This window comes from Pogoniulus pusillus, chromosome 4, assembly GCF_015220805.1.
Source record: "Pogoniulus pusillus isolate bPogPus1 chromosome 4, bPogPus1.pri, whole genome shotgun sequence".
NCBI lineage: Eukaryota > Metazoa > Chordata > Aves > Piciformes > Lybiidae > Pogoniulus > Pogoniulus pusillus.
This window is the reverse complement of record NC_087267.1, coordinates 31,525,805-31,547,266: the sequence shown is the minus strand read 5'-3', so window position 1 is coordinate 31,547,266 and position 21,462 is coordinate 31,525,805. Positions and strand designations below refer to the sequence as shown.

At 40.0% G+C, this 21,462-nt stretch overlaps 1 protein-coding gene across 2 annotated transcripts in view; it reads left to right on the top strand.

The window, feature by feature from the left end:
* The window catches only part of SLC2A13 (solute carrier family 2 member 13), a 205,469-nt gene that overhangs the window by 109,733 nt on the left and 74,274 nt on the right, over positions 1 to 21,462 (top strand). The window lies entirely within an intron of this gene.

The window sequence follows — 21,462 nt, the reverse complement described above, 5'->3', positions numbered from 1 at the left end:
TTTCCTAATATCATTGAAATTTACCCTCCTCAAGCTTAAAGCCATTCCACCTCATTCTTTCACTACATGTCCTTATAAAAAGTCCCTTCCTGGCTTGCTTCTGAACCCCCTTCAGGTACTCTAAGGTACCCCTTCAGGCTGCTCTGAGATCTCCCTGGAGCCTTCTTTTCTCCAAGCTGAATAGTACTGTATAACTGCAAAGGAGGGAGATCTGTAACAAGTAAAGAGAGACTTCAAAAAGTAGAAATTGTAACCAAACGTAGGAAGTGCTTGGATGCAAGACTGGTAAATTTTGTGTGAAATTAAGAAGACAGGTGCAGAAAGAGCTTTCACAAACTCTAATAATCTCCAGGCCCAGTAAGAGTCAAGATGTTGTGAGAACACTCAGCAGAAGATAAATCTTTGGCAGCAAATCTTGCATACTCTTTTTTCATTGTTCTTAATTACAGAGGATATATGAAGCTTTCTGTGCTGGATCTTGCTTAAGATGTTTTAGATGGTCTGTTTCAAATCCAAGTGTTAGGGGAAGAACTCTCAGAACCAGATGATTAAAATGAATAATAATAATTTGCCTGGACTAATCGGGGTACACCTCACTGGTCTGGAGTAATTAATTTGGAAATGTAGCACAGCCCAAAAAAAGTTTTATCTCTGTCCTTGTAAAAAATATATAAAACTGTCATAGAATCAAATGAGGTGATATTGGTTTATAGATATAAAAAATGAACATGTACATAACATAAAATAATAAAGAGCAGACAATGTGATGTAGATATATTATCGCTTGCAAATTGGTTGGATGTGATTTCATAGAGTCATAGAATCAACCAGGTTGGAAGAGACCTCCAAGATCATCCAGTCCAACCTATCCCCCAGCCCTAGCCAGTCAACTAGACCATGGCACTAAGTGCCTCATCCAGTCTTTTCTTGAACACCTCCAGGGATGGTGCCTCCACCACCTCCCTGGGCAGCCCATTCCAATGCCAATCACTCTCTTTGGGAAGAACTTCCTCCTAACATCCAGACTATACTTCCCCTGGCACAACTTGAGACTGTGTCCCCTTGTTCTATTGCTGGTTGCCTGGGAGAAGAGACCAACCCCCACCTGGCTACAGTGTCCCTTCAGGTAGTTATAGACAGCAATGAGGTCACCCCTGAGCCTCCTCTTCTCTAGGCTAAACAGGCCCAGCTCCCTCAGCCTCTCCTCAGAGGGTTTGTGTTCCAGGCCCCTCACCAGTTTTGTTGCCCTTCTCTGGACACCTTCCAGCACTTCAACATCTCTCTTGAATTGAGGGGCCCAGAACTGGACACAGTACTCAAGGTGTGGCCTGACCAGTGCTGAGTTCAGGGGAAGAATAACCTCCCTTGTCCTACTGGCCACACTGTTCCTGATGCAGGCCAGGATGCCACTGGCTCTCTTGGCCACCTGGGCACACTGCTGGCTGATCTTCAGCTACTATCTGTCAGTACCCCCAGATCCCTTTCTGTTTGGCTGCTCTCCAGCCACTCCGTCCCCAGGCTGTATCTCTGCATGGGGTTGTTGTGGCCAAAGTGCAGAACCCTGCACTTGGCCTTGTTAAATCTCATCCCATTGGCCTCTGCCCACCCATCCAGCCTGTCCAGGTCCCTCTGCAGGGCTCTCCTACCTTCCGACAGATCAACACCTGCTCCCAGCTTGGTGTCACCTGCAAGCTTACTGATGCTGGACTCAATCCCCTCGTCCAGATCATGGTCATACTAGAACTATATATCCCGTATGAACTGACTATCCTAGCTTAGGATGGCTGTTACCAAAGGTTCTTGAAGAAGCCAGGTGGTCACAAAAGTAAGAGAGGAGCCCTCTCAAGTGAATAATTTCTGAAGATGGGAGGTGAAAAAAATATCCAGATTAAAGGATGAGTTGTCACAGGCCAGGACCACTCTCTTACAGGGATCTACATGAAGATCTCTACTACTTCAGTAGTTCTGTGAAAGGGTCCAAACTGTAAAATAACAACTTGTAGTCATACGAGTCATGCACCATTTGTGATATTAAGACCCCCCCAAATCTGTGAACATGGGCAGTTATGAGATGACAGCAAAATAACAAATTAATAGAACAGCAAGTGAATTAATTATGCAGTGTTATACACTTACACTTGCAGGAAAGAACTGGTTACCTAACATGCATGGCTATCTGAATTGTTACTAATGCTACCAATCTAGAGTAGTACAAATGATTGCAGGTGTAATTTTTTTTTACTAAGGATAAACCAGGTTATGTATAGGGAAAGAGATACCTGTATTTGAACAGGATGGTTAGGATTTTGTTGTTTGGAGTTCAGAAGGAATGCAAGAGGCATGTAGAGCTGCCAATGTTGTGGATAAGATGAGGAGAGCATGATTATTCATGAATTCTTGTAACACAGTTTTGATGACTTCTAGCTCTTATGCAACAGAAGGTTTAAAATAAACATTTTTTTCATGCAATACATAATTACATAGTGGATGGAACTCATTGCCACAGGATGTTGTGGAGGCCAAAAACAGAAGTAAGTTTAGAAGCTAATTACGGAAGCTTATATAATGAATACTATTAAAGTGCTATCTAACACAGTGAGTCCAAGGACAGTTGTTCTCACATTTTGGTCCCTATTACTTTAAATAAGCTAAAATGAAAAATTATCAGTCTGCAAGGTTTATGATACTGGTAAGTTGATGTTTCTTATTTTGAACTCCTTTCCATGCAGGAGGTTCTACAAATAGTATGGAATTGGCCTAATTTGCTTGTGGATGTGTAGGAGGACAGAATTCCAACTATAAACCACAGTTAAATCTTAGCTTTAAAAATTAAAAATGCCTATAATAAACATTTTAAGGCACTGTTGTTAAAGAACTGGCTTGTCAGCCTATTGCAATATCCTCTTCAAAAAAAATTAATCCAGTATAACCAAAGATTTTGTTGCCATGTATGCAGGACAAACATTGTGCTTTGACATGACATTTTTCAAATGCAAGTAAGCATCTGTCTACTGATGGTTTGCTTACATAGAAATCAGTTAATACTTTCAAATGCAATAATTAAATAGTACCCTATGGAAATATCAGGTTGTATTAACTCTCTAGGTATGATTTCCCACTCCATAATGTTTAGTTGTGTCATGCTAGGATTGCTTGTGTTGTTGCAGAAGGGAAATAGGCACTGGTTGGAGAATGTAGGATGGTGTGGATTTTTCCTGTAGTGTTTTGTTTTACACATTTGTTTACAAAAAAAAAAAAAATGACAGAAGATGTTTTGGTGGTTGGTGCTCACTGTAATTCTGTGCTACTGTGAATCCTCTTTTCTTGATATACTTATTTTTTGGCCATTGGAGAAGAGGCTAATGACCCTGAATTACTGTTTCCTAGCTTCTCCTGTCAGAGAATTTAGCTTCTAGTTGCCTGTTTTCTCCTTGTGTATTTCCATGGGATTTTTCTAACTGTGGCCACTTAACATAGCAGCATCCTTGATGGGCATTGACTTGTTCTAATTGCCTCTCTGAAGGCTTTCCACTATTTCTGATTTTGCCCTAAGAAAGCGAGGCTGTAGGAGTGTGTGTGTGCATCTAAAAATCTCATTAAAAAAAACCAACAAACTAAATCACAAGCCAGGAGTGTAAAATACAAGGAAGAAAACAGTTGCAGAATGCTTTTATACTTCTCCAGTTTGTATATGCTTTACTGAGTAATTCTTATATTTAAGAACAGTACAAATCAAAAAATATGACTGTTAGAGTTAGGAAACTATATTGAGGAATTCTGCAGGGTTTTAAAAATACTCACTGAGTATACCCAGAAGTAGGAGAGATCATTAAAAAAAACAACAGAAGCATTTGAGAAATAAACACATGGAAGCAACAAGCTTCTATGTTTAAGAGTTCAGAAATATATTCTATATTTTTGGTTAAAAATTGGATGTTGGTTATGAAACCAATGAGAGCAACAAAGTGGCAACATCTCTTAAGGATAGGGAGAGGAAAACTAGAAGAACTTCTGTAAGAATTGTTGAGGACTATGTTCTGTCCATCTTGTCATGTAATAAACTGATCTAGTTTTTGTACAGAAATAGTTTCATGTTGTGTCTGAGTCAGACATGTTGATGTGTACCATCCAGCCCTGAGGAACCAGAATCTCTCATCACGAACAGGATATTAATCAAGTGGCGAGAATGACTTGTGGAGCAACCTCTGCATTGAGGAGGTGGCTCTAAGGGAGAAAAAATATGTGAAAATAGGCTAAAGATATTGTGACTCTCAAAGGAACAAATCTTAGCATGATAAATGTAGTCATTTAAATACTTTAAAAACTCAGTGACCTATTTCTTTGATTTCTGTTTTTCCCCTCAGAACAAGGGTACCAGTGTTGTTTCATTGAGTGCATGAAATAGCAAAAATGTTTCCTGTTTGTCATGGCTTTTTCCAACTTAACTGACCTGCAAGAGAACTGAACTGTAAAAGATGAACTCATACAGTTTTAGACAAGCATCTCTCATACTGAAGTGGTTAACTTCACTTTCTTACCATTCTGGTATTTTCTCATTTTGAAAACAGAAGTTCACTGTCTCAAGTCTGGAGTCACAAATCTGGCTGAGAGGAAACTGAAATATGCCCTGTGCATTACAGGAGGGCAGTTACTACAAATCATCTTGATTCTGTGATTCTATGAATTATTATCAGGACACCAAGAAGTGGTTTACAAACATCTCTTGAAAGTTTAAAGCTAAAAAACTGATATGAAGTCCTTTTTAAAATAGAAAAGGGCTGTATGGTATAGCTCAAATCTTTTTAATAGCAACATATGCCAGAATTTTGATCAGTTGAATGGTGTCCCCTCAGTGGCCTATGGGTAAAACCTGGGGAAGGCCATTTTAAGGTAAAACTTGAAGTTAATTTTGCCCATCAGTTTCTTCTTTTAAAAAATAATATTTTTTTAGAAGGAAGAAGTTAATGTTTTGGGGAGGTGGAAGGAAGAGGAGGCTTGAAGGATTTCACTGTTACAGATTGGTGAGAAACAAAGTTTGTGGGTGTCTTAGCTATATGCTCTCATTCCTGTAGGACTAGGATATCTGAGAACACTTCTGGCACTGTGCAGCTTCACTGCAGTCAAAAAACCACACAGTGAAGAAAGCTTTTTGAAAAAATCCTAAGTTGTCTTGAATACTAAGCAGTAATTTAGCCATATTGTCAGTATTGTCTTGTCAGAAATACATGTAGGTACTGTGGTCTGTGCTGAAGTTGCTGTTCTTTTGAGGGCTCTTTAGTTTTCAGTGAGCTCATGGACATTCACAGGCCTGTACTCTGAAGCCTGTGAATCTGAGATCAGATCGAAGAGACAGCTGTGTCATCTTGATTAATCTTATTCTCACAAAACTGCATGCAGGCTTGATGAAAGTGAAAAGATTTGTTTTGTGCTGCAGTTGAAACACTAAGCTTAATGCAATGCTGATTTTGTAATTTACTACTTTCTCATTGTGTTAGAAAAGCTTTCTGCAACAGAAATACGGTGGTGTATCAACAAGGAGAGCTCAGGACCTTCAGCATTTGTGTTAAGTTTATATTTCTGCTGATGTATGTGATTGGTTATTCCTAGCTAATGAAATGTTGTGATGGGTTGTTGTTTTTTTGGTTGGTTGGTTTTGGTTTTGTTAGGATATTCTTGAATCTCCTGAAAGTTAAGTGAATCCACATGTTAAAAATGTTGGTGTTTGGATTTGGTCCATGGATGCTTTTGAGCTCTAACAATACTGCTTTTTTAATCTGCACAAGCAAAAGAAGAACAAGAAAAAAGATATTTCCATCTGGCAAGAAACAGGGACTGGAATAAAAAAAAAAAGGAGACGTGGAATGGGAAAAAAAAAGTGGGAGAAAATATGGAGAATTAAAAAGTTCAGAGTAAAGAGAGGGGGAAAATGACAGACAAAAGAGGACAAGAGGAGGTTATGTAACAAGTAGAAAGTGAAGGTTTGAAGTTAAGTTAAGAATATTAAAACAGTTCACATGAAAAGTGAACAAGTATTGTACTGAATGTAGATGAGAGAATGGAAGAAAACAGGAGTGGTACTGGAAACAAGCCAGGATATTTTTGGAGTTCAGTAGAGGCTAAAGAGGAGTTTAATGGAAGCAAACCATGTTTCTGGGTCTATTGATTGTCTAGTTGATTTGATAGGCCTGGACTGGATGATCTTCGTTGAATAGATTGGACTGGATGATCTTGGAGGTCTCTTCCAACCTGGTTGATTCTATTGTGCAGCAGTTGCAGAGCTGGAACCTTCACTTCTATTCCCTGAAGTTAGCATGAGGCAGCATACACCTCTCTACGGCCTTAAGACCAAGCAGGGTTTGTAGGGCCACTTGATAGTTCTGCTCAACAGGGATATGTGCTTAGCCACCAGAGGGATGGTGAAACTCGAGGCTGAAAACTTGCCTTTAGATTCCCATTTTTAAGCTAAATACTGAACAGTAGAATAGGATGCTGACTACAGCTAAGCCTTTCACTGTTTTCTGTTGATGACCATTATGTAGTGGAGTCATCATCCCTGGGTGTGTTCAAGAAAAGCCTGGATGAGGCACTTAGTGCCATGGTCTGGTTGATTGGATAGGGCTGAGTGCTAGGTTGGACTGAATGATCTTGGAGGTCTCTCCCAACCTGGTTGATTCTATGATTTAAATGTCTTGTTTTGTGAATTACAGCACAAGTAGTAGCGATCCTCTCTACTTTTTCAGCATCAGCAGCCATAGAGAGATTTATAATAAATGAAATAATGTATTTAAAAATTAAAATAGATTTATAATGAGTAAGTTGGTTTTTGAAATGAGATTTTCCTAGGGTGTTGACTGTTGATTTCAATAACAGCTGTTAAGCTCTGTACACTAAAGTTCTACTGGAACAAATTTTCCTTGTGATTTGTAGTCATGAATTGATTTTTAAGGTTGTATATTTTCGTATTGTGTTCTCTGTCTGTGCATAAAAAAATTCCAGAAAGTAGCATACTTTATTTTTAAAATCAAACAAACCCACCTAAACCAACAAAAACCCTCTGAAATCTGACACAGTGCTAAAAAGTCATCTGAGTTGCACGGCAGTCACTGAAGTAGTCTCCACTTAGATTTGGATTGGGCTGTAGTAATTACCAAGCAGACTGTCGTGTACCCTTAATTTCTGTATGGCAAATAACTTGTCAACTCAGTTGTTCTCTAGTGCTCTCAGACCCAGCTGCACTTTTGAGTCTGACTAAAAGAGAGACAATTGCATAAATGTTTTTCTCAGGTACAAAGTTTGTAATGCTGTCAAGATAATTGAGACTTCTTGGTAAACAACAAGTCTAATTTTCTCAACTCCTTAATATTAAGGCTTCAACCTGCTTAATTTTTCATCCTTCAATATTTTTTTGTGACTGGATTTTCTAGTTTCTATCTTTCTGGTAATTTTATGTTTACCCCTAAGGTTTTAGAACATCTTTAATAAAATAAAAAGCAAGTATTATGTTGCACATCAACTTGCTTTTCAGATAATAATCTATTAACAATTTTATTACATTTTAATAAATGCTTCCAATTACTCTTTGTGGAGAAGTGAGCCTTCATTTTACTGTAATATCCTTCCTTCCTATTGCAGTATGTTTCATATAGTGCTGCATGCAAACTCATAGTGTAAAAAAGCTTTGTTGAGGAAAAGAGGTGCATCCTTGGACTTGCATAGCACACAGATGCTTTTAAAGTGGACTGCAAATATTTTTGGGAAAACAACTAAACAGAAATTTAGTCAAACAAATGAGAAAAAGTGACCCTCCCAAGTCTCAGTTGTATGTATTATACAGACATATTGTGATTAACTTCTAACAGCTTTTGAGAAAAACAAATTATAGTTAATAAATAAAGCCATTTCATATTACTCAGTGTAAAGCATTCCAAATGAGAGTTTCCAGAAGCCACCTATATCATAGTACCTAAGGGAATCCCTAACTGATATTTTGACAGGCCTGCATATTCAACAACAATTTTTCAATAGACAGCGTATTATTGTTACAGCTGAGCTGGTTCCTTTTAAAACAGAGTGTATGAAAAGTAAAAAAGCTCCCAACAGCTGATAGTCACCAGCTTGTCCTTACTGGACACTAGCCTAGAAGTCAACCTGTGCTGCAAAATTTCCAAGCTCTGGAACATAGACTTTAATTCATTTATTTTTAGTCTCTGTGGAAATCATTCCACTTGAGTTTGGAAAATCATCATGTAGCCTAGAGAGAGGTAGTATCTTCAGAAGTGTGACCAAGGGCAAACAGTGATTCCGAGATGAAAGTATTACTCGAATGACAGGACCATAACTTGGGCACAGATGGTCTGCAAACCAGTAGTTAAGATTCACATGAAGTGGGTAGCAGAAATATTAAATGCCCTTTCATCAAATGCAGCCTACAGGAACCACAGGCAAGATCTGCAGCAGCTAGAAAATGTTTGTGTTGGACAAGTCATTCCTTTTCATTCCCTCTTTCTGTCTGTCTTCACCTTCCCCTTGATGCAGCAGGTCAAGGAGGACTCTGACCATACTTTCTCCAGACCCTGCTCTGATGTTTCTTCTGCTCTATCATTAGAAAATATCTACGTGATGGGAAGGAAGCTACACTACACTAAAATGAACCAAGCAAACAAAGGGACATAAATTCAATGACAGGAAACTCCAACTCAGTATGAGAGAAAAAAAATTTACTGTGAGGGTGGTGGAGCACTGAAATAGGCTGCCCAGAGAGGTGGTGAAGTCTCCTTCTTTAGAGATCTTCAAAACCTGCCTGGACGTGTTCCTGTGTGACCTGCCCTGAGTGGTCCTGCTTTGCCGCTTAACCCCTATAGGTCTCTTCCAACCCCTACCATTCTGTGATTCTGTGAAACAAAAGATTAGCTGGCTAAGGAAAGCTGCAGTAGGACTGAGACAAAAAAAAATTACTGTGTTCCACAGGGAGGAAACAGGCTGCTGATTCCTCAGTCATAAATTAATATGACCCACACAAATGCTGTCCCTTCTGGACACGAAGACGGTGGGTGGTAGTGCGTATTGGTATTCAGAGTCTCAGAGAGGGATGTGGAGAGAAAATAGCAGGTCACACTGTTGACATTTTAAATAGCTCTAAACCTGCGTAAAAAAAGATGAGAACTAGTTAGACCTTAGCCTTCATTCTGATTTTGTATGTGCCAGCAAACTTCAGGCTAGGGTGATGGAGATGGATATATCTTGTGCTTGGGGCACCAGAAGGCAATTCAGTAAATTTAGCCATGTTTAGGGCTGTCATGATATTGTGTATGATATTTGCTATGTTTTACAAACAGCTCCTGAGCTTTAGAAGTTGTGTTCAAAGACAGAAACATTTTTTGAAAGTATTCTGTGTGCTTGTTGAAGATGGCCTACAAAACCATAAGCAGCTGAAGGTTTAGTGGTTTTGCTCCAAAAGTTGTAATTTACCAGTTGAAATAGTTGTGAGAGGGTGTTTAGGATACAAGTAAGAGAATATACCAGTATTAAAAACAAGTCATCTGTGTGTCAGTGTTGCTAGCTCTAAAACTGCATTATGCTAAGTTTCCATTTTAAAGTAATATTTAAAAGAAAGGAAATCTTTATTTTGCTATTGTGCTGAGCTTGTGTGAGGGCCAGAAACGAATCCGTGCTGGTTTAAAAGTATAGATTTAAAATTCACTGTCATTCACAAACCCCCACAGCTTAGGTTATTTGGGCAGTGATATAAACCAAACTTCAAGGTTCCCTGTCAGGCCAAAGCTTCTCACTGCTAATGCCAATTCTGAGCTCATTTTGTATTCTCATTCCTTTCGAAACAGAGAAGGAAAACCACATCTGTGAGCCATTTAAAGGAAAAAAAAATGCAAACCAAATCACTGAATTATGTTGGAGTTTTTAACTAGATTAAAGCTGCAAAATGTTAATCTTATTTAACAAATCTGCTTGCTTTGTCAGTCTAGCCAGAGCTTTTGAAAGATAGGCTTTTACAGATACATCCTTGTCTTAAATATTGTAGATTAAACAATAGGTAACTCAAATCTATTTCAAAGGTTTGAGGACTAGGAAGATCAGGGAAGTCACTCAAGGGGTTTTGTAATGAGAGTATTGGGATGAAATTAAGTAAAATCTACAGTGCTTATCAGAACATAGTTTAAGTACTGAGAGGTACTAGATTGGAGTGTCTCAAGAGGAGTAGGAAACGTAATTTCTCATTGCTTAAACTTACAGTCAGTAAATGTACAAAAGCATATTAGAAATAATACACTTGGGTGGTTTCTGCTGTTGGATCTGATTTTTTTTTACTGTTTGAATTAGTAGAATAGAAGATCAATGGTAAGTTTAAAATGAAAGGCTGATTGCTTTTAAACTTTTACATCCCACCCCTATTCTGATAATTCTTGTGATCTACCAATCGTTAAAAAATACAACAAAAGAACAAAAAAACTCCCAAGCATGTTTAAAGGAGGAGTGACACTTTGGAGAAAACTTCAAATATTTAAAAAATAATTATATTCAAGCTAGTATTTTCTTCTATTTCTTTTGATATTATTGAAACATTTCTGTCTTTAGTGGAAATTTTCCCCAATATATTTTCTTTTGACTTCTACTCCTGTTTTTTTGCCTGTAGTGAAATCATAATACAGATAGATTTCTGTCCTTGGTTGCCTTGGTAATAACTCTCATGTCACAAATCCAGTATTAACTTCACTGCAGGGCGACACAGGAGGAAATGTGTGAACTGGGTGGAGCAAAGACTTTGCTGAAACATATGGCCTGAGTTATTAGCATTTGTGTGAAGTAAAATATGTTTACTTTGTATCTAGTGTAGCTGTTAAGTCAGTTAAATGCATCTTGTTAATGTTGTTCCTGTGTAAAGCCAATTAATGAAATGAAGTCACAGCACTGATGTTGTTCAGAAATCATTCATGAATGATTGCAGGAGGAAGTTCCCTCAATAGCAGTGCTGGTTGGTTTGCTTGTTTGTTTGCAACATATTATTTGTTTAAACAGTTACTGAAACACAGTTTCATCTCAATAGTTTTTCTTGTGTTACTACATTTTTAATAATCTTGTAAGAAGTCCCTTCTTATGCAGTTGTTAATGTTGAATGATTTTGCTGAAGTATGTATTTTCATCATCTCTGCAAAGGCTGGTTTTTTATTTCAAGACCTATTGTGAAATCAGATACCAGTCAGTGATGAATTTAAAGTTGGTTTGTTTTGTTTGTTTTTACTTTTTCCTTAAGGTATGGTAGAGTTGTAGGGGAAGAGGGTTTTGATGTGTCACACGTTTCCTTGCTTGTGGAAACCTAGAGGGCATGTATTATTCAAATTCTGGACTGTATTCTTCACAATAAGGAAATGTCTCCTTCTTAGATGAAAAACAAGGAATATATAAGTGTGAAATAATTGAAAGCTCGCAGTGTAACCAGTCTTGAAAAGATGCAGAATTAAAGTATAGAAGATCACCTGTTTAGATACTGACTGATACAGCACCTTAGTGAAGTACATTACTGATCCCATTCAAACATACAGTAAGAGGTATGATGCCCTTTAGATCTGTTTATTCATCTTTAAGGGCCTAAGTGTTGTGGAGAGGTATTCTGCCGCCTATGCCGATCTCGGCGGAGGGGAGAAATTAATTGGTGTGAGATTATATTCTATAAAATTATATATTAACTTCAATATTCTGAACTCTCGCCACCCCCAACCACTGTGTATTTAATATTAAAAGGATTCTACATGGTTATGAAAACATTCTAGGATGAATATCAAAAGTAACTTATTCATAACTAGCAAACATTCAAACTATAAACAGAGAGAGGAGTTTTCCCCACAGCTTAATGCCGCTTGGGGTCTATATGCTGTTCACTCAGCAGAGTGGGCTGGAAACTGTTTCTGCTCTATGGCAGAGGCAACAGATTATTACAGAGGTAGTAAAGCATTTACTTACAACTCTTATTAGTTATCATTTGCCCTCCGGGGCTACGTTACAGCCTATTACTAGTGTCCGAAATTCAGGGGAGCTTTGCCCGTGGACTTTGAGGCTGGAATCCTCCTGGCTTCTGGGGAAAGGAGAATCTTCCCAGTTCCTGGGGAAATGACTGTCTCTGACCTTGTTCTCCTAGCAACGGATGCAATCTCTGCCCTTGTCTCCTGGCTTCTTCTGGGTGCTCTGTGCAGGGATTCTTAGGCAGGACCTCAGGTGCAGGAATAGGATGTCGTGCTGTCTCAACACAATGTAACACTGACCAGACAGGCCAATCGCGTGCAGACAATTCAGAGTCTGCTTCCTGCTAACTCGCGACTATGGCACTTACCAGGCAATGATAAGGCAGGGTGTGCAGGGTGTGCACGGCTGCTCGGGAGTCTGTGCTCTGTAGGTTAAGGCAGGCAATGCAGAATCTGGTCCTTATAACACCGTGGCGTGCAAGTGTGCACAGCTGGCTGGGAGACTGTGGGCTCCACATATATATAGGCAGGCTTAAGTGAGCTCTGCAAGTAAGTACGCAGGCAGGGGAGTCCGAGCGTGAGCAAGGAATCCGAGCATGTTGTTTACCTGTGTACCCCTCTTTATTGAATGTGGGCCGAGATTAATGGCCCCTTGGCCACTAGAATGACCAATCAGGTTGGCAGTCAGCCAAACCTTACCATAATAGGCGAATGCCTGTGATGGTTTGGGTGTTCCCCGCTCCCCCCCCCCCCACTTTAGAAATTACCCAGACTAGACTCAGACGGCTCTGGGAATATAAATGAAGCTATTTATTTACAGCTAACACAATATACAAGCAGCTATTTACAGTATATACAGTTATAGACAGAAATATACAAGGTAAAAGTAACACAGAAACACAACTCCCCTCCCAGAAACCTGAGTCCCCAGGAGGGGCTCTCAACCACCCCTGCACCTTCCCCCTGCCCCTCTCAACCTTACCCCAGTCCCAAGGAAGAGCAGAGGTTCGGCCAAAAGGTTAAGAAGCAAAGTGGGTTAGCCCAAAATGGAGGGTGTGTTAGAGAGATGCAGCTCAGCCTGCAGCCCAAGCGAGAGTGAAAATGATGGCAAGAGTGTTATCAAATGTTTTGTTTCTTGTTCCCATACTTCTCAGCAAGGCTGTGAGCAAAGTAGACATCACCATTGTTTTGATTGCACAGCCTATGATGTAGTCCTTCTCACCAAAACATTCTAGCTAGCTTCAAACAAGCACAATGCCACTTGCCTGGACTTTCCCCAAATATGGGGATCACCTGGGCTTACACCAGGGAAGGCAGGAGCTGGGCGTGTGGGGCTTACACAACATGTTCACAAACAGGGGTCCTGGGCAGACCAGACTTTGTGGCATCAGGCATATTGTGCCCCGTTTATCCATTTAACGTGTTTACCTCTGGTTTGGGCAGAAAAACATGTCCAGGCAGGGCAAGGCATAAATAAGCCTATTTTCGGGCCTACGGGCCCTCCACAACACTAAGAACTGGTTCTGTAAATTGGATTCTTTGGAGGGCATGAGAACTGCTTCTGCAAATTGGATTCTTTGGAGTCTGTGAATAAGAGTTAAACTGCTGCAGGCTAGTCAGAATGCCATGTGCCACAGAGGGTGACACACACACCAAAAAAGAGGTGGAAAGGTTATGTGTGATGCAGAGATTTTGCTGTAAATGAAAATAGTCTAGAAATGCATCACAGGTTAAAAAATGGTGACATCTAAAGGCTGACCAAGACTTCGTTATTGTGAGCAGTCTGCAAAACTGGTCAAAAGTAGCCCATTTGGAAGTTGAGGTATGGAGCACAGAAAGAAAATAAGTAGTCACAGACGAGTCATTTCCTGAGTACAGTGAGAAAGAACAGTGTCTGTAAGGCCAGCAAGGAAAACAGTGGCAATAAAGGCAGTCTGAGAAAGGAGTAGGTTAATGAAACAGCATTTGTCTTCTCATCTTTGGATGGACTGGCTGTTTCCTGGAGTATCTTCCCAGTTCAGGTGTTTTCAGAGCTAGAGGGACATGAATTGAATCAAAACCCCTGCAGATAAGGGAGGACTCACCTGCGACTGCTTAAAATGGTTGGAGGCTTTTTTTCCATGGAGTGCTTACAAGTCTATGGGAGGTAATAATACTTCAGAGAGTGATTTTGCGACTTTATAATGAATGCAGAATCCTTTTGTGCTATTTTATTTCCTTTTAATAGTCACTTGCACATTGCACTCACTCAAAGCATGTTTTTACAAACTAAAAAAGAGTGAGACTACATCATTATCTGCAGAATTAATGTGTTTTGTAGAGGTGGCTGATTATTTTCTACATTTCACAAGGGAAGAGTAGAGCAGAGAAATACTGGTCTGCTGATTCAAGCTTTTGCTTGCTGAAGGACCCTTTCTCACCCAAACTTGGATATTTTGGTCAGGATTACGAATGGTGGCCATTTTTCAGAAGAAAAGAGGAAGAACGCTGTTAGAAAGCAGGGCAGGGAAACAGAAGCACCACAAAAATAATTAGGTAATACAATTTGGGCTTTTTTACACCACTCCCTGTTCCTGCTCATTCAGTTCTATTTTTTCAGTCACGTGTTTGTAGCCTGGTAAAGGAGATGAGAAAAGGAGCAGTTGAACTTCATTAGGTAGCAACTTCATGTTTTCACCCTGAAGTCATAGATTCAGTACCAAAATAATGAAATTGGCTATTGAAAACAATTAAAAGCTGACAAAGACTAAAGCCTTCTGTGTAATAAAGAAATACTTTTTTGCCCTTGCTTGTTGGTGAGAGAGAGAAGCAAGTAAAAGTACTGGAACAGGTACTGAAATGCACATCATCATCCAGGGCTGTAAGGAACCAGGTAAGATCTCAGTGAAATTCGAACCAGTGTGACTGTTTTTTAACAAAGTTTTGAATGTAACCATTTAAAACCTCCTTCTGTCCTACATCTGAGTCTAAACAGCGTGTGAGAACAAGAAACTAAAACAACAGGTAAACATGATCTAATACTTTAGTCATATACAAAGTACTAAAAGAAATTGTATCACTGTGCTGAAGCAGCAGCTCTGTCCCATTTGCACACAGGAGCAGAAGAAAAGGCATCTTCCAAGGCTGAGAAGTGTAAATTATGCTTGTTAGTGGTGGCACCTTTTAAATTTCACATTCCAGAAATTTTCTGTTTTTCAATATTCAATATCTTCATATTTGAGAACCAAGTTTAAAGTTTTGTTTGAGGCTGTGATATGTGCCTATAAAGTAGTTTGTTTGCTCTGGAAATAAATGATGAGCTACAAGCTGTTTTTTCTGTTGCATGTAGGAATGGTGACTTACTAGCGAGGTAGCTCTTATTTCAATTAATTTTTTTCATTTAATAGTAGATAAATAATTGTATTAAAACATTTATTGTTTGAAAGTTATAAATTACAGCAGTCTTTTCTATCATAAATGCTTTATTAGAGTATTGACTGTTGTGGAGGGGATTCTCTATGCCTTCGCCTGTTTGGCGGAGGTGAGAAATTAATTTGAGGCAGTACAAATTTTATATAAAAATATAATTTATTAAAATTAATATTTATGAACTCTTGCCACCCCCAACCACTGTGTAATAATATTTAGTTCTGTGCAAGGTTATGAAAACAATTTAGGACAATGTATATACAGGGATCTGGTTAATAAATGGCAAAACTATTTCAAACTGTAAACAGAGAGAGATTTCCCTTTGGCTTAGTGCCACTTGGGAGCTTATGCTCTTAGTCCAGCAGGGTGGGCTGAAACTCTGTCTGCTCTAAGGCAGAGGAAACTTATATTACAGAGGAATTGAAGCTTTACTTCTAAATCTTATTATTAATTATTAATCACCCTCCTGGGTTGTGTCACAGCCTGTGCCCAGTGTCCAGACTTCCAGGGGTCTCTCTGTGGACTCTGTGAGGCTGGAATCTTCCCGGCTTGAGGGGGAGATGATAAATCTTCCCAGTCTCTGGGGTAAACAGATTTCTCTAACCCTTGTTTTCCTGGCATGGGACGGTCTCTGCCTCAATGCTGCTGTTTGTTCTTCTGGATACTGCGTCCAGGGATCATCAGCTGGCAGGAGAATGTCTGTGCTGGCTCTGGCACGGTCCTTTCACAGCTAGCAGGCTGTGAGTGTGGGTTAGCAGACAGTCCAGAAGAAGTCTGCTTCCTGGTTCTCTTACCAGGCAAAAGCAGCGGGCATGCAGTGTGCCAGGCTGCTGGGAGACTGAGCTCCATAGATAAATCAAGATCAGGATCAGGTCCTGATAATAATATAGCTTGCAGATATGCACAGCTGGCTGTAGGAGGTTCTATCTGCTCCATATATATATAAATGGGTGCAGGCTTGAATGAGCTCTGCTTCTAAGGTACACAGTCAGGTTAGCTGTGAATTGAATCAAAGAGTGAGGTCTGTGCCTCAGAGAGCTGCAAATGAGGACCAGACTCTGTCTGGGCCTTGCAGGTGAGTGAGGGCAGCAGGATGCTGCAATGTGGATCAGAGAGCTGAGCTGAACAGATCTGAATCTGAACACGTGGTTCTCCTTTGCACCCCCCTTTATAGACTGTGGGCCAAGATTAATGGCCCTTTGGCCACCAGAGTGACCAATCAGTGTGGTGGTTTAGGTGTTAGCCGCCCCCCCACACTTTTAGAAACACCCCCAGCTAGCTCAGCTGGACTCTGGGAATATAAATGAAGCTATTTATTTACAGCAGCACAATATACAAGCAGCTATTTACAATATATACAGTCATATACAGAAATATACAAAGTAAAAGTAATACAGAAGCACAACTCCCCTCCCAGAAACCTGAGTCCCCAGGAGGGGCTCTCAACCACCCCTGCACCTTCCCCCTGCCCCTCTCAACCTTAGCCCAGTCCCAAGGAAGAATAGAGGTTCGGCCAAAAGGTTAAGAAGCAAAGTTAGTGGCAGTGAGGTTAGGGAGATGTAGCTCAGTCTGAACCCAAAAGCAGAGTGAGAAGATGGCGAAAAGTGTTATCTAATGTTTACTTTCTTGTTCCCATACCTCTCAGTGAGACTGTGAGGGAAGGAGACATAACCATTGTTTTCCTTTCACAGCCAATTATCTACTTTCTCTCACCAAAACATTCTAGCCTGCTTCAAACTAGCACAATCAGGTTGGCAGTAAGCCAAACCTTACCACAATAGGTAGGAGCTGTTTGCCTGGACTCTCCCAAATATGGGGATCACATGGGCTTGCCCCAGGGATACATGAGCTGGGGGTGTGTTTGTTACACAACCCTGTTTACAACCAGGGGTCCTGGCAGAAAAACATGTCCAGGCATGTAGGGGCATAAAGAAGCCTCTGTTTGGGCCTACAGGCCCTCCACGTCATTGACTAAATAAAATGATCAAGACTTAGCTCATTGTATTTTTTAGAGTATCTTAAATGCTTATATCTTACAGCAAAAACAGTTTTGTGCTTATCACATTGCTGCAAATCAACTCAGATACTACCCAGACTCTGAATAGAGAGAGAAGCAGAATTTCTTGTAGTTACATATATAAATACCAGTGACTGTACTGAGATCTGGAACATAGGCTCTGCAAGATCAGCTCTTCATGGGTATTTGTATTTCATTCTTCAGTTTATGACATTTGTTAACTTAAGCTATCTAGAAAAGAATTTAAAGAAATGCTTATATTGCTTAATTCCTTGTCTCTCTGCAAACTCTGCTCTGACCACAACCTCATTAAGCATCTCTGCAAAAGATTCTGCTGCCCAACTCTGCCTTCAGTTGTACTTGAGCAACTGCAGTGGCTTTTCCTTGCAGATGTAACTGATGGCAACATCTGTGCAAACTCTTCAATGCAGAAATGTGTCTATTAACCAGGCAATAAATATAGCTAGGCAATTTGAGATGGTAACTTTCCACCCAGTTTTGGAAATCTTAGGTCCCTTTATAGTGTAATATGCTACTGCATATGTTTCTGGCAAGGAAATGAAACAATGCTGGAGAGAGGAATAAAAATGGAAGTACAGCAAGAGAGAAATAAAAACCCCACATTATCTGACTTGGATAGTGCTTTAAAATGTGCTGGGAGGCTTCTGCTGGAAAAAGGAATTATTTCCATGTTTAGAAGCTTAGCTCACTTGTCCTTCCTCTCCCCAGAACCCCAGAGCCCTGTTTAGCTTTTTGCCTTTTGAAGCTGAGTAGTTGTTGGCCATCAGTGAAAACACTTGTGCCCTCATTTCTGTTGTGTCTTGCTAGAATACACTGAAGCAGATGAAGCAGATGGCATTATATGACTTCTGTTGTTTCTCAGGTTGCTCTGAAAGCTGCACTTGTTCTGTTGACCACGTAGACTTTTCCTGAACAAAAGTTACTCCTGAAATTGTTTGTCCAGTCATCCAACAGAGAAATGAAATAAGAGCCCTGCAAAGATCATGTTATTTTGCCTCTAATCCTTCATGTGAGGACTGACAAATACCATGCTGGTCTATATACTTGCAGGCATCGTGAAGCACATTTTCTTGCCCAGGTTCTAGGCACTTGCAAGCATCGTGAAGCACATTTCCTTGCCCAGGTTCTATATACTTGCAAGCATTGTGAAGCACATTTTCTTGCCCAAGTTCTATATACTTGCAAGCATCGTGAAGCACATTTCCTTGCCCAGGTTCTATATACTTGCAAGCATCGTGAAGCACTTTTCCTTGCCCAGGTTCTATATACTTGCAAGCATCGTGAAGCACATTTCCTTGCCCAGGTTCTATATACTTGCAAGCATCGTGAAGCACATTTCCTTGCCCAGGTTCTATATACTTGCAAGCATTGTGAAGCACATTTCCTTGCCCAGGTTCTATATACTTGCAAGCATTGTGAAGCACATTTTCTTGCCCAGGTTCTATATACTTGCAAGCATCGTGAAGCACTTTTCCTTGCCCAGGTTCTATATACTTGCAAGCATTGTGAAGCACATTTCCTTGCCCAGGTTCTATATACTTGCAAGCATCGTGAAGCACTTTTCCTTGCCCAGGTTCTATATACTTGCAAGCATCGTGAAGCACATTTCCTTGCCCAGGTTCTATATACTTGCAAGCATCGTGAAGCACTTTTCCTTGCCCAGGTTCTATATACTTGCAAGCATCGTGAAGCACATTTCCTTGCCCAGGTTCTATATACTTGCAAGCATCGTGAAGCACTTTTCCTTGCCCAGGTTCTAGGCACTTGCAAGCATCGTGAAGCACATTTTCTAACCCAGGTTCTATATACTTGCAAGCATTGTGAAGCACGTTTTCTAACCCAGGTTCTATATACTTGCAGGCATCGTGAAGCACTTTTCCTTGCCCAGGTTCTAGGTACTTGCAAGCATTGTGAAGCACATTTTCTTGCCCAGGTTCTATATACTTGCAAGCATTGTGAAGCACATTTTCTTGCCCAGGTTCTATATACTTGCAAGCATCGTGAAGCACATTTCTAGCCCAGGCTAGCAATTTACTGCCCTTAAGTGACATGCTTTAGCTTCCCATGGCACGTTTATAGTGTGGATATTACAGCAGTAATCACACAGTGATGCACTGTCATACTGTTGTGCTTCTCTGACCCAATCAAGAGACACATTTAGGCTATTAGCTTGGGACAAATTGGGAGTCCATGTCCTGTCAAGTTCTTAGTCTCCCTGACTCATTTAGTTTTCAAAGTTGTAGATGCAGGGTGGCCAGAGCTGCGTGACTGCCATTGGCCTGGGCAGCTCCAAGGTCTGTCTTTCATCTTTTCATGCAGTATTGAAGCTGATCTGTGGCTCATCTTTTCAGTAAATCAGTTTTTGTCATTTGCCAGCAAAGTAATCTTACAGTGATTCTGTGCTTGCTGCACGGTAAATAATTGTGTACAGAAGCACCAAAGTTAATTTGACATACCATTTAAACATTTCAATCGATGCAAGCATGTCTTAAGATCTGTGCATTAGCTTTTTTATATTTAATTCTACTTAAATATGGTTATGAAGAGATCATAAGCAGCTGTATCTTATGATACATTTCTAAACTAGATATTCTCCATAGAGATTAAATAATTCACTTGTTTGGGGGAATTATTCTGGTTTCATAGAAGACATTTTCCTTTCCTAGCAGCAAAATTCTCTCTCTGGAACAAATTAACTGCAATTCAAGGACTAATTTCTTCCTCCATGGCATGAATTTCTTCCCCTGTGACACTGCTCTTCAGACTGACTGCAGCACTCACTGTCACAAACACTCCCCGGAGGTTTCAGATCAGAATCGCATCTGCTGCTCTGAGTCATAACTTCATCCTGTCTGATGGGGTTTTAGTGTTCATTGGACTAATTAATGTTTGAGTACAGCAATATGGCATGACTTTACTATTTAGCCAACTCGGTTAACTTTCTTGAAAATTCAAGGTATGGACTATTCTGTCTAAATGACTGCCTGGTTCCAAGCAACATTTTAAACAAAAAGCTTTTTTGCTTTGCATTGTTTCCTAGTATAATCTTGCTTGAGCTGTACAGAGGCATCTAAACCAAGCAAAAACTGTGTTTGTGGAAGGAAATGGCCAGGGAGAAATCACTCCATAAGGGGGATCTTTACTTATGTGAAATCAGAGGTATTAGAAAGAGGGAGAATGGAGCAAATTATAGTGCTGAAATTCAGTTGCTTTCCTTAATAAAGTGAAACAACACATAGCACGTAATTTGCTTCATTTGTGGCCCTGTAAAAACAAACTCTTCAGCTCTGCTTAGGTACCTATACTGCTTTCCCAGGCTTTGAGGGAAAATGCTGAGAGTCACTTTGAAACTCTTACTAGGAATACAATACCTAATTATTTTGTGTGCATAATTATTGTTCATATACATTACAAATATAACAACAGATAAATGTTAAGTTCTTATGTATCCACAGTTATATGCATCATGTATCCAAAGTGTATAGGCTTTTCTGAACTTCAATCCCTATAATTGGATGTGGCACTTGGTGCCATGGTCTAGCCTTGAGCTCTGTGGTAAAGGGTTGGACTTGATGATCTGTGAGGTCTCTTCCAACCCTGATGAAACTGTGATACTGTGATAATACTTTACTTCAGCCAGCACTTGTATTTTTGAAGCTGGCATGAGGCAGGATGGTGTGAATAGCAGCAGACTAAAACTCGAGATTTGACACTGGGAGAACATGACCTTTGTTTCAGGAGATGCCACCTTACTTGTGGGATCAGATTTCTCCAGCAGCAGTAAGGAGGGCTTGGTTTCTAATCCTCTGGCTAGATACTAGCCACCACAGGGCAATGTGTCAAATAACGTAATCTTTTGTTACTTGGGCAGCAGAGTAAGCTAATTTCTCTGTGAATTATGCATTAATTCATTGGATGTTCTTGTGGCACAGACTTTGAGGAAATTTTCTTCCATGACACATCTGCAAATATCTCTCAAGAACACTAAAGAGAGTCAAACTCTAAAGGGCATGATTATTTGCTGAGTGCATACTACTGTTCAAT